Raw genomic sequence first — 13,259 nt, 5'->3', positions numbered from 1 at the left:
TATCCTAGAGAAAAATGAGAAGAAAGGGATGTGGTAAGGGGGAATGGGGGGGGGGAAGGGGGAAGTAGGTGTTAGAAGAGAGGGAAGATTGTGGGAGAGGGTACTCAGATACAACATACTTCTGAACAGGGATAGGGTGAAAGGAAAGAAAGAATAGAATAAATAAGAGTGAGAAGGAACAGAGTAGAGGGAAATATAGCTAATAATAGCAACTGTGGAAAAATTATCAAAGCAATTTCTCTGGTTGACTCATGATAAAGAAGGCAATTCATGCCAGAGACAGAGCCATTGGAATCTGAACACAGACTGAAGTAACTATTTTTTCTCTCTCTCACTATTCTTGAGGTTTCTCATCTTTTGGGGGGGAGAGGAGGGGTTATGTTTACTCTCACAACAAGACTATTGTAATAAAATAAAATAAATAAACCAAAAAAATTAGAAAAAAAGAAAGAATAAATAAATATTACAAGCACACTTCTGTCAATTTTTTTTTTCACCTATGAATGGAATGAACATTACTGTGGGCATCTAGAAAGTGTTATTGCACAAATGAACATTAAAAAAAGAGTAAGGAATGTAAATTTGTGATTTTTATATTGGACAGCTGCCAGGAGCTAACCTTAGACAGAATCCTGATTACAAGTGCCATTTTAACAATTGCTTAGCTGAACTCAACATAAAATTAGGTATCAGTTCTGCCCACCACTGCTCATTAGCCATGGAATATATTAAACAGGAAACAAGTTTTGCATGACTTCATTTGCATGACATTGTATTACATGCCTGCTCAATAGGTGGGGAAGAAGGAGGGGAGAGAGATAAAGAATTGGAACTCAAAATTAAAAACAGAAGAAGAAAAGAAAAATTGAATTCAAAGCCAAGTTCATTTTCTAGTTGTGGGACTTTGATTTGATCACTTAACCTTTCTGTAAAGTGAATGATTGGATTAGAATTGAGGTCTCAGTTTCCGGTTCCAATGATGAGTAAAACTCCAGAATACCTCCAGGATCATATATAAATATAGATGGGAAATGTTTAACAAAATAAATTAAAAATATAGTACAATTTGGTCAGTAGTGTTAATTTGTGCTTTTCTAAGTTCAGCCATTTCTATTTGAGTTGTACACCACAGACTAGATGGTCTTTGGGGACCCTTCCAATTCTAAGTTTATGAATCCTGATTTTATGTATGAGATGAGGTAAAGCCAGAGAGTAACCTTTGATCCAGGTAAAGGTTAGCAAGTTTGTGGAAAAGCTAGGATCAGAAACCAGACATCTTGACTTTCTATGCAATGTTCTTTGTGCTAATACCACTAATATAACAATTATAGTTCAACTTTTATAGCATTTAAAAATTTTACAAAATACTTTATATAATATTGTATATATAACTATATTTATAAATATAGATTCTTATTTATATAAAACATGAATTTATAAATATAAGCATATTTATAGAAAATTTATATAGCATAATATATATTATAAATAATTCAATGCTTATTATAAACATATGAAAGCATTTGTTTTATATATATGTATAATGTATGTAATATATAAATGTGATATATTTCAACAGAAATTTATTAATTTATATATAATTATAATACATTTATATGTTAAATTTCCTTCTATTTATATTTCTTAAATTTTAAATTTTCTTTATTTAAAACATTTATGTTTCTCTTTATATACTAAAACATGCATTCATGTAATATATTTTACATATAAATTTGATGTATATAAGCATATTTATTATAGAATATAAATGTTATTTATATTTTTAAATATTTCCATATAATATATATTGATGTGGATATGGATGTATATGAATAATTTCATTTGGTCTTCACAACAAGTGGTTGTTATTTTTATATCTATATGATGGGTGGAAAAATTTAGGATGATAAAATTAAGTGTACAGCATCTAAAGTATCTGAGATTGGATTTGAATTCAGATCTTCCTGGTTCCAATAAAATTCAGTGCTCTAACCATTGTATCACATAGCTACCCATACAGAAATTCTTTGTGAAAATTTGAAATGTAGCCTGTAAAACAACTGCAGCCTACATTATAGACAACAAACTACTGATCAAAGACATGTCTCACCATGTAGCAAGTGTTTAGATAGTTTTTTAACAGCAGTTATTACCACTGAAGCATAGTATATATACCATTCCATTATCCATTTTATCGGTCATTCTGTGGATGATGAAATCTAGCTGCTTTCTGTTGCCTCTTTTATTACCTAGCTCCATAATAGACTAGTCTTATGGAAGAAGGATACCTGTAGAGAGTGATATCCTAAATACTCCTGTAGGTTTTTATGTGAGACATATAACCACTCAAAAAAGAAATAAATCTGGGGGCAGCTAGATGCCACAATGCATGGAACACTGACCCTGAAGTCAGGTGGATCTGAGTCCAAATTTAGCCTCCAACACTTGACACAAGTCACTTAATCCCAATTACCTCATACTCCACCTCCCTATCCACCCCCATCCCAAAAAAGAAATAGACCTGACATTCCATAGGAATTTAATTGAATTTGATAAACATTTATTGAATACCTATTTTGTGTTAGGTGCTTCATGCTTTCACAACTGACCCATCAAATAAAGTAAGAACACCTGTTATCCAGAATATGACATAGAGTTTGGTGGGAGCTTCATTAAGTTCATTATTACCTCAATCTTTGATAGGCACTGTAAATCTTATCAATAATTAATAATATTGACAAATAATAGCTAGTATTTATAAATATCTCTTTAAGGTTTCACCTATGCTATTTTATGGTTAATGAGATTGTATTTTCAAAAATCCCAAAATATTCTCAGAAACAGAAACTTATCTTTTTTTTAATATCAATTCTTCTACTATAACTCTACCTTCTAGAATCCTGAGTTTCCTTCTTTCCTTTCTGCATAAGGTCTTTCCTGTTTCTCCCATCTACTTTTATTTTCCCCTCTGGAGTCATAATGTATCTGATTTATATATGTATACATATTATTTCCTCTGTTTGAATGTAAGATTTCTGAGGGCAGAAAGAATTTAGCTTTTGGTTTTGTATTTCCAGTACTTTTCAGTGTCTGACATGTAGTAAGTACATAATAAAGCTTTGTTGATTCATTGCTTCTAATCCAGGAGGCCTATGGGATAGGTCTACAATCCATGTTTTTCCTTCCTGCCAGATAACTAATGCTGACCTCAGAGTTGGTTAGGACTGATACCCAGCTCTAGCTGGTGAATTCAAATTAGTACTTGTCAGAATGTTAATGAATTATTGTCTGTTGATATTGAAATCAGTCTTTAAACACATAGTCTCAGAACTTCTCAGTATCAGTCATATTTAAAGACAAAAACTCCAGTTTGTTGTTGGGATAATGAATCTCTCTTTTAATAACATTTAATAATGTTTCTATTTGCTATAGATTTCTGGTACTCAGTAGTTTACCTAGTATCTCATAATGTAAAACTATTCCTAAGCTCTCTAAGCTGTTGTAATATAAAAGTGTTGCTTAATTTGACAAAAACTCACACTAGGGCACATACAAGGCCATTAACCAAATCCTTAAAAGGTTCATATCCTCATAAGCTCATAGATTTAAAGTTGAAAGGAACCTTGAAGATCTACTAGACTAATCCCCATATTTTTCAGATAAGGAAATTGAGGACCCAGTGATATTATGAAACATTCCCAAGGTCATGTAGATAATATCAGAAGCAAGACTTGAATCCTGGTCCTCTAAAAATGAGAATTCTTTTTTTACTGCATTGCATCCCAAAGATATTTAAATGGTGCTAGAGACTTTAGGCAAAATAGCTCCTCTCTCCTACCTCTGGATCTTCTCAATAAGATTGTTGAAATCTGTCACTGTTTGTGTAATGCTCCTCTCTCATCTATAACCATCAGATATAGGCCCTACCTGATGCTGAAAGAGCAAACAGTCTTAGCCACTTATCTTCCAGTGTAACTCTCTGGACACTCTAAGACCTCCCAGACACGTGCTTTCCCTATGGATGTTCAACTTTACACTGAGTGAAGAAGCATGGTTCTCATGCCCTAAAATCTGTCTCCGTTACCCTTTCTTTGCCCATGCCCTTTCTTTCCAGATTTGAATATCACTTCATCTGACATCACTTTCCTTATGTTACTTCTGCTTGCTCCCTAGTTCCTTCCACCTCCCAGGTTCTGTCTTAAGAAAGCACAATCCTGGCTCTCATCCAGCCTCAGAAGAGGTGCCCCAGAGAAAAGTTACAGTGGTATAATTCTTCACTAATGATTAAAGTGGCTACAGAATCCCAGGAAAATCTTCAGCTCTAGATAATGTTTTGGTTATGGCCTATACTTTATGACTTAAGCTCTTAAAAGATTGGAAAAACTGGAATTTGTTTCTACTGTAATTCATTTTCAGTAACCCTATCCAACATCTGCCTAAATACAATGAACACATCCAGATAAACCAGAAAGTCCAAGTCATTTATGTCCCCAAATCATTTTTTCTTTGATTTCCTGAAAAGTATCAGGACCCATAGAACATGTAAACAAATTGGTAGAATATCATCGGAATGCTATTTTTCCCTTATCTTCCCATACCAGGGGGAATCTGAAAGTATTCACTGTACAGGACCAAAACTGAAAACCAGTAGATTGCTCATTACATAGAATCATGATGAATATAACTAATTTAACTCAGTCTTCTTATTCAAAATCTGAGAGTCCACATAAATCCAAGTCTTTCCAGTATACTTTTTTACTACTATTCTCTGATGGAGAATTTCCTAAGATAACTTTCAAAAAGGCTGTGAATTGTTGAGAGGAATTGTATGTGTTGTCTTGAGGGCACATCCTGCTTATACACTGAGAATATACTTGAGTTTGTTTTTTTTAACTCAGATGATCCTTATATTCCTCAGGTTATGGAGAATTTTCAATCAAACAACTCTGGGTCCACCCTTGAGTTGGAATGTTAAATACTTTCTTGATGTTATCTGCTAGCATTAGCTGGCATGTTGTCTTAAGCTTTTTGAACAGCTGTATAAGTATTGAGTAAGTCCCAGGCACTTCATAGTGTATTCTGCAAGAACTTTGAATAGATTGGAGTGGGTCCCAATTAAAGTTGAAACTAGCCTGAAGAATGACAATGTTTGAGAAACTAGCTTACTAGATGGCAATGTTCAGTAGAGTCAACACATGCCTTTACTGGTACATGCATATAATTCCATTAAAATGCTATCACAGGCTTGCCAGATTCAGAGATTCCAGAACTGTCCTTACTTTCTTGATCATACCACACCTCAATCAATCAATCAACATTTAGTGAGCACCTATATCAGACTCAATCCACAAAAATTTATTAAGTAGATACCTAGTACTTTACTAAGCATGGAGGATATAAATGCAATGATTCATTAGGAAAAAACTCATCTCTGAGTAGTTCTCATACAGGCCAAAGTAACCTAGGTCCTGAAGAGAAAAGCATTTTTAACTTTAGGTCCATGAATTTGAGTTTTTCCTTTTGTATCTTGGTAATTATATTTCAATATAATTGTTTTCCTTTGTAACCTTTGTGAATTTTAATTTTTATATTTTAAAAAATTAATCTGATAAAGTGTCTATATATGTTTTACCAGATGACCAAAGAAGTTTAAGACATAAGACCATGACATCAGGAAGGTGATGGCATGACAAGCACATGAATGGAAATTATTTTCATTTCTATATGAGTGGGAGGAATAAAGTTGAAATTATTCTTTTGCTTGATTTGGCTATTCTATCTCGTTTATATTTGGCATTTGTCTTTTGTAAATATTATTATAATAGGCATCAGATAGGCTATATTATCCCTAGGTTGAGCCCAAGGTGAGTATATCCTGAAGAGCATAATACACTTAAGGAAAAACAAAAATAGAATATAATGAAAATTTTTATTTTGCTAAAATAATACCCTCTTACCTATCAGTATTTCCTGGTTTTTATCTACCTGGATTCAAAGGACTATGTGAAAGAGAGAGAGAGAGAGAGAGAGAGAGAGAGAGAGAGAAGAGAAGAGGAGAGGAGAGGAGAGAGAGGAGAGGAGAGGAGAGGAGAGGAGAGGAGAGGAGAGGAGAGGAGAGGAGAGGAGAGGAGAGGAGAGGAGAGGAGAGGAGAGGAGAGGAGAGGAGAGGAGAGGAGAGGAGAGGAGAGGAGAGGAGAGGAGAGGAGAGGAGGAGAGAGAGAGAGAGAGAGAGAGAGAGAGAGAGAGAGAGAGAGAGAGAGAGAGAGAGAGAGGAGAGACAGAGAGACAGAGAGACAGAGACAGAGAGAGAGAGGTATGAGGCTAGAAAATATAGGTTATCTTACTGTTTTTGGACAGTGGATCCCAAGTGACAATTATAGTTTATATATTTTAGCTAGATATTTTATATTTTATGAAGAATTTTTGTCACACATACCTCTAAAGTAAAGGTTCTTACCCTTTTTAAAAAGTTTTTCCATTTCTTTTAAGAACTTAGCCATATAGTATCTTAGTAAGGAATAAGTACCTATCCCTTTTTTGTATCATGATAATATTTGACTTTCATTCTTATTTTTTAGGTTTTTTTTGTAAGGCAAATGGGGTTAAGTGGCTTGCCCAAGGCCACACAGCTAGGTAATTATTAAGTGTCTGAGACCAGGTTTGAACCCAAGTACTCCTGACTCCAGGGCCAGTGCTTTATCCACTATGCCATCTAGCCGCCCCTTGCGGCTTCTTGAAGAGGACCAAGACATTAGGAAAGTGATGCCTTGACAAACACAGGAATTGGATTTTAGTGAGAGGGTATTGTACTAAGTCATCAGTCTCATTTTCTCCTCTGGAGTCATCTGGGTCCAGTGGTCACATATGGATCAGATTGAGATGGCCCTGGATGCAAGGCAATCAGAATTAAGTGACTTGTCTGAGGTCACAAAACTAATAAGTGTCAAGTGTCTGAAGTCAGATTTGGACTCAGGTACTCCTGACTCAAGGGCTGTACTAACTACTCTACCACCTAGCTGAATCTAAAATTTTGGAAACTAAATATAAGAGTGTGGTAAGGGACAGGGAAGAATGTGTGGGGGTCCAGCCTCTGCAGCGTCCTTAAACCTGACAGGAGGGATAGAGTTGGCAAAGGAATTGAGTCAACGCAAGGGTTTGAAGGCAGAAGCAGGTTGACTGTCTGCTGCTTAGATTTATTTTTATAGTCTCAGAATCATATAAGCAGCAAGCAAGCAAGCTAAGATCATTTCCTTGGTTACAAAAGTTTACAATTTTCATTATCAATCATATAGTTCATGTGGTTACAATTTTCATTATCAATCAGGTAGTTAATTTTTTGTCCCTGCTCAGACCATGATGACCTCAACCTGTTACCTAGTTTGTTGCTGCATAGTAAAGTTATTAATTAAGCAGAACCTTCCTGATAATAATCTTTGATAAAATTCATTTAATGGAATGTTTTTATGTTTTTGTGCTATGTATGTAATGTTTTTCGATACGCTCCCTTGACAACCTACAGTAAGGGCAGTTATGTTTGTCCACCCATCTGTTGACTCCTTCAGTAACCAATTTCCTTTCAGCCTTTGTTGATAGAAACCATGGTTTATGACTTTTTTATTCTTTCACCAATAAACTAAGGCTGTTAAAGTTCACATATCAGTCACCTATACTGACTATTCTTTCACCATCTTTATCATATATTCCTGTGTATGATAAGGGGGACAAAACTATTGATTTCCCAGGAATTCTATCTAACTCATCTTGTATCTGTTTTCCCTGTATATATTCTGATGTCTCCCTGGAATTCCCGGTGCTGTATTTTCCAAAGATTTCATAATGTTGGAATCTTTTGTATGCCTCGGGGAGAGGCAATCCTGTTAAATCTGGACAGTTTACAATCTGTTTTATTCAAGGAATTTCCTTGGAATCCTTCCTTTATAGTCATTCCACTATTAGGATAGGTAAGTTTTGCAATCAATATTAGTCTTACAAATATTGGTATACATGGAATCCCTATATATATTGAAGAAGGAAATGTTGTTCCATCAGGTGGTGTGGCTGCCTTGAGTCTTCTTGCTGCGACTGTGTCAAGCAGTTTAGAGACCCTGGCTCCCAACAAGAATGGAGTATAATTTGAGTTTGTGAAATGGGCAGGTGCATTGGAGGAGGGCTTGTTTAGGGGAAGATAGAAAGTTGTGTTTTAGATAGATTGAATTTGAGATGCCAATAGGACATATAAGTGAAGAATTGACATTAGGAAGTTGGTGATGTAAAAATTCAGTGAGTGATATGTGTCTAGAATTGGGAATCATCTGGAGATGATAGAAATTGATTTACAGGAATTGATAAGCACCAAAAAAGAAGAGGAGAGGTTCTAGGTTAGAGCCTGGAGCCACCCACATTTGCTTGTCTGGAAGTAAAGAAAAGAAATTGAGGAGTAGTAAGAAGATAATAGTGATGTAGAAGTCTTTTTGCAAGTTTCCAAGTTCCACTTTTTTCTACTACCTTCTATTCCTTCCTTTCCATGGCAGGGATTAATTTGATATAGGTTGTACATGTTAAATCATGTTTAATATATATCTGTATTAGTCATATTATGAAAGAAGAATTAGAACTAAAGGGAAAAAACAGAAAGAAAGAAACTTTAGGGACAGCTAAGTGGCACAGTAGATGGAGCACCAGCCCTGGAGTCAGGAGGACCTGAGTTCAAATCCACCCCAGACATTTAATAATTACTTATCTTTGTAACCTTGGGCAAGTCACTTAATCCCATTGCCTCAGAAAAACCAAAAAAGAAAAAAAGAAAACTATAAAAGAAATTCGGCTTTTTCCCCCCAATTATTTGTTATGAAAGTTTTCCAACACTCATCCACATGCATATGTATATTTATGTTACATAACTTGCTTCCATCCTTCCTTCCCACCCCTTTAATGATGAACATTGTACATATACATTTCTATTTAACATGTTTACAGACTAGTCATTTTTTGTATGAGAAAACACAAGGAAAAGAAGGAAAACCATGAGATAGGAAGGAAAAACATAAGAGAAATTTTAAAAAAGTGAACAGTATTCATTCCAATTCTGTAGGGTTTTTTTTTTTTTGGTTTGGTTTCTTTGAGTTTTTTTGGTTTTGTTTTTCTTTATCTGGATGTGGATAATATTGTCCATATCAGGTCTCCCATGGTTGTCCTAGCTCTCTGAATGCTGAGAGGAACTGCATCAGTCAAGATTGATCAACTCACTATGTTAATGTGAATGATATTCTCTTGATTTTGCTCCCTTTGCTCAGCAACAGTTCTTATAATTCTTTCCATGCTTCTCTAGAGTTCAACCATGCATGATTTCTTGTTGAACAATAATATTCCAAAACATTAATATAGCATAACTTGTTAAGCCATTCCCCAGTTGATGGACATCCCTTCAATTTCTAATTCTTACCACTACAAAAAAAGAGCTGTTATGAATATTTTGGAACCTATGGGACTTTTTGCCTTTTTTATGACTTCCTCTAGATAAAGGCCTATTTTTGGTATTGCTGGATCAAAGGGAACTCATTTTTAGTTGCTCTTTGGGCATAGTTCCATATTGCTCCAGAATGCTTGTATTAGTTCACAACTCCACCAACAATACATTAATGCCCCAATTCTCCCACAATCTCTCCAACATTGATCATTTTCCCTTTTTGCCATCTTAGTCAATCTGATATGTATGAGGTGGTAACTCATCATTGTTTTAATTTACATTTTTCTAATCAGTGATTATTTAGAACATTTTTTCATATGATTATATATAACTTTAATTTCTTTGTTTGAAAATTGCCTGTTCATATCTTTTGACCATTTATCAATTGGAGAATGACTTATAACTTTATAAATTTGATTCACTTTCTCTGTATGTTTTAAAAATGAGACCTTTATCAGAACCTCTAACTACGAAAATTATTTCCGAGCTTTCTGGTTTCCTTCTAATCTTGGCAGCTTTGGTTTTATTAGTGCAAATTCTTTTTAATTTAATACAGTCAAAATCATCCATTTTGTAATTTATAATGTACTCTCTTTCTTATTTGGTTATAAATTTCTCCCCTTCCATAACTGAGTATTTCTTGAACTCTCAAATGGTCTATAGTATTGCCCTTTATGTCTAAATTCTATACCTATTTTGATCTTATTTTGATATATAGTTTGAGTGTGACTCTGTGTGTAGTATTCGCTATACTATTTTCCAGTTTTGCCAACAATTTTGGTCAAAGAGTGAGTTCTTCTTCCAGTAGCTAATGTCTTTGGGTTCGTGAAACAATAGATTATTATAGTCATTCACTCTTCTTTCTTTTGTACCTACCCTAATCCACATGTCATAAAAGAAGTTTTAAAAAGTGAACATAGTATGCCTTGCTCTGCATAGTTTTTTCTCTGAATATGGATGTCATTTTTCATAATAGAGTAACAGAAGTCAAAAAAGAAATGTGTTGTTGTTGTTTGTTCTTAATTCTCAAAGAGAAACATGACAACAGGAAGTAATAAAATGACATGCAAGTCAGTTGGATTTCAGTGAGGGAGGGCTGTGCAGTTATCAGTCTCACTTTCTCCTCTGGAGCCATCTAGGTCTAGTGACAAGATAAAGATCAGGAAGACTGGAGATGGTCCCAGATGCATTGTTAGTGGAGTTGTAAATTGACTCAGTCATCCTGAAAAGCGATTTGGAGCTAGCCTCAAAAAGTCACTAAATTGATTATCAATAAAACTGTTAGACCTATACATCAAAGTATTAAAAAAGTCTCATCTATACAAAAATATTTCAGCAGCTCTTTTCATAGTAGCATAAAGCTTGAAAATATAATATGGTACTCACCTATTGGGGAATGGCTAAACAAATTATGATAAATGAATGTAATGGAATATTATTGTGAAATAAAAATGATGAAAGGGACAGTTTCAGAGAAAACTGAAAAGACCTGAATGGACCCAGAAGAACAAGAAGAGTAATTTTAATTTATACAACAATAAAAACATTATAAAGTAAAACAACTTTGACATTAGAATTCAGTCAATAAATCTTAAGTGACCACTGTGCTAAGCACTAGGAATACAAAAGACAAAAAATTAATCTCTGTCCTCAAAGAACTAAATAGAAATTGGATTAGAGTGAGGAGAGACTTAAGGCAGGCATACCTACCAGCAACAATTTCAATAATACTGGTGGAAGGTGATGAGGATCTGCACCAAGGTGGTAGCAGCGTTAGAAGAGATAAGGGGGACATATTCAGGAGATATTACAAGGATGAAATCTACAGTACCTGGCAACAGATTGGATGGGAGGCAGCACTGAGGGATAATGAAGAGTCAAAGATGATGACTAAGGGACTAGGAGGATATTGCTCTCAACTATAAAAAGGAAAGCAGGAGTTAAGGAAGGGTTGGGGGGAAATAATGAGTTTAAGATGTCTACTGGACATTCAATTTGAGATGTTTGAAAGACATGAAAATAAAAGTTTATAGAGATGTTAGGGCAAGATAAGTAGAGAATCATCAACATAGAGATGTAATTAATTCAATGGAAACTTAACAAGATAACCAATGATGTAGTATATATAGAGAGAGAGACCAGAAGAGAAGATGGCCTAAGATAGAATCCTGTGTAATACATATGTTTAGAGGGCTTGATCTGGAAGAGGATGGATAGGAGGATAAGTGGGAAGTAGTGATATATTGAAAATCTAGAGAGAGGAGGGCAACAAGGAGAAAGGATGATCAATGGTGGTAAAGGCTGCAGAAAGATCAAGGAGAATGAAGACAGAGAAAAGAACATTGAATTTGGCAATTAAGAGATTATTGGTAACTTTGGAGAAAACTCTGATTAATGTAAAGACAAATCAGGATTCCAGAAGACCAGAAATGATTGATACATGCTATCCTTCACTGATAAGGAGATGGTAGACTTGAGATTCAGAATGAGGCATATTTTTTTGGACGTGGTAATAGGGAGAATTTACTATTCTTTACTGTCCAATCTTTGTAAGGGTTTTTGCTTTGTTAATGTCAAATTGGTGGCAAATGGGAATGAGAGGGAGGTAAAAAGATCCTCATTAACTGGAAAAAAATCAATTTAAAAAAGGATTAGGTGCACAGGAAGTATGAGTGACTGGCAATGTCAGAAGATGTATAGTGATCAACTAGTTTGAAATCTTAGAAAACACTATGGTTTAATAATTCAGAACTTGGTGGTAACTTTAGAGAGAATAGTTTCAGTCCAGGATTAAGAAGCTAAGTAGCAAATAACTGAGAAACAAGTGAAAAGTTAGGAAATTAAGGCAATGATAGTTCAAGACTTTCCAGGAATTTTAATTTGAAAGAAAAAGGAAATATAAGATGATAGCTTGAGGTGAAAGCACTAACAGATGAAAAGTTTGGGGTGATTGTTTTTTGTTTTTTTAAGATTAGACTTAGAGGGTAGTAGCTTAGGGGCAGCTACCCAGCTGAATCACTCCAACATTCCACTCAATAATTTTAAAATAATGCCTCAAATAAAATTTTGTAGCAGTAGAGACAAAAAAAGAGGCTGGAGTAAGATATTTTTCTGACCTAAGAAAACTTAAGGGGTAGGGAGGAGAGTTTATAACACTAAGGTGGAGGACTTTTGGGAGCTCTCTCACTGGGTAGCAGCAATAGAAGCAGCAGCTTTGGGAACTTTCAGCCCAGAGACATGAGTGTTCAGACAAATTTTCAGAAAGCTTACAGGGGACCCTTTGTTGATGCTGGGTACAGCTGGCACTGATAGGCAACTCTATTGTCCATACACAGTTCTGGGTAGCACTTTCAGGGTAGAGAGGAGTCCTGGTGGTTGGTTACAAGAAAGGAGGCAACCTGGTCACAGTACAGAAGCAGAAGACAAGTAATAGTACATGCAGCTACAGGGGAACAGGGGTTCTGAACAAGAGACAGGACCAGGAGAGCAGTAACCATACATCTTGCAGGATCATATCACCTAGGAAGAAATAAAAATTTTAAGACCTCCAGAACAACAGCATGGAAAAAGCCAGCTTAGGACAGTGTCTCCCACACCAAGGTAAGTAGATCCCAACTTTAATATCAATTTTAAAGTAAAGAAACAGACTGGGAAAACGAACAAATATCAACAACAAAAATAAAACAACACAAAATGTCACTATTTGTTTCTCTTATTACTCATCTCTGTGACTGGACAGAAGACAAAGAAAAAAATCAGAAGACAACAATGTGAAAAAACTTACAAAAAAAGC

Source organism: Macrotis lagotis, chromosome 1 (genome assembly GCF_037893015.1).
Source record: "Macrotis lagotis isolate mMagLag1 chromosome 1, bilby.v1.9.chrom.fasta, whole genome shotgun sequence".
NCBI lineage: Eukaryota > Metazoa > Chordata > Mammalia > Peramelemorphia > Peramelidae > Macrotis > Macrotis lagotis.
Note: the sequence above shows the minus strand (reverse complement) of the source record.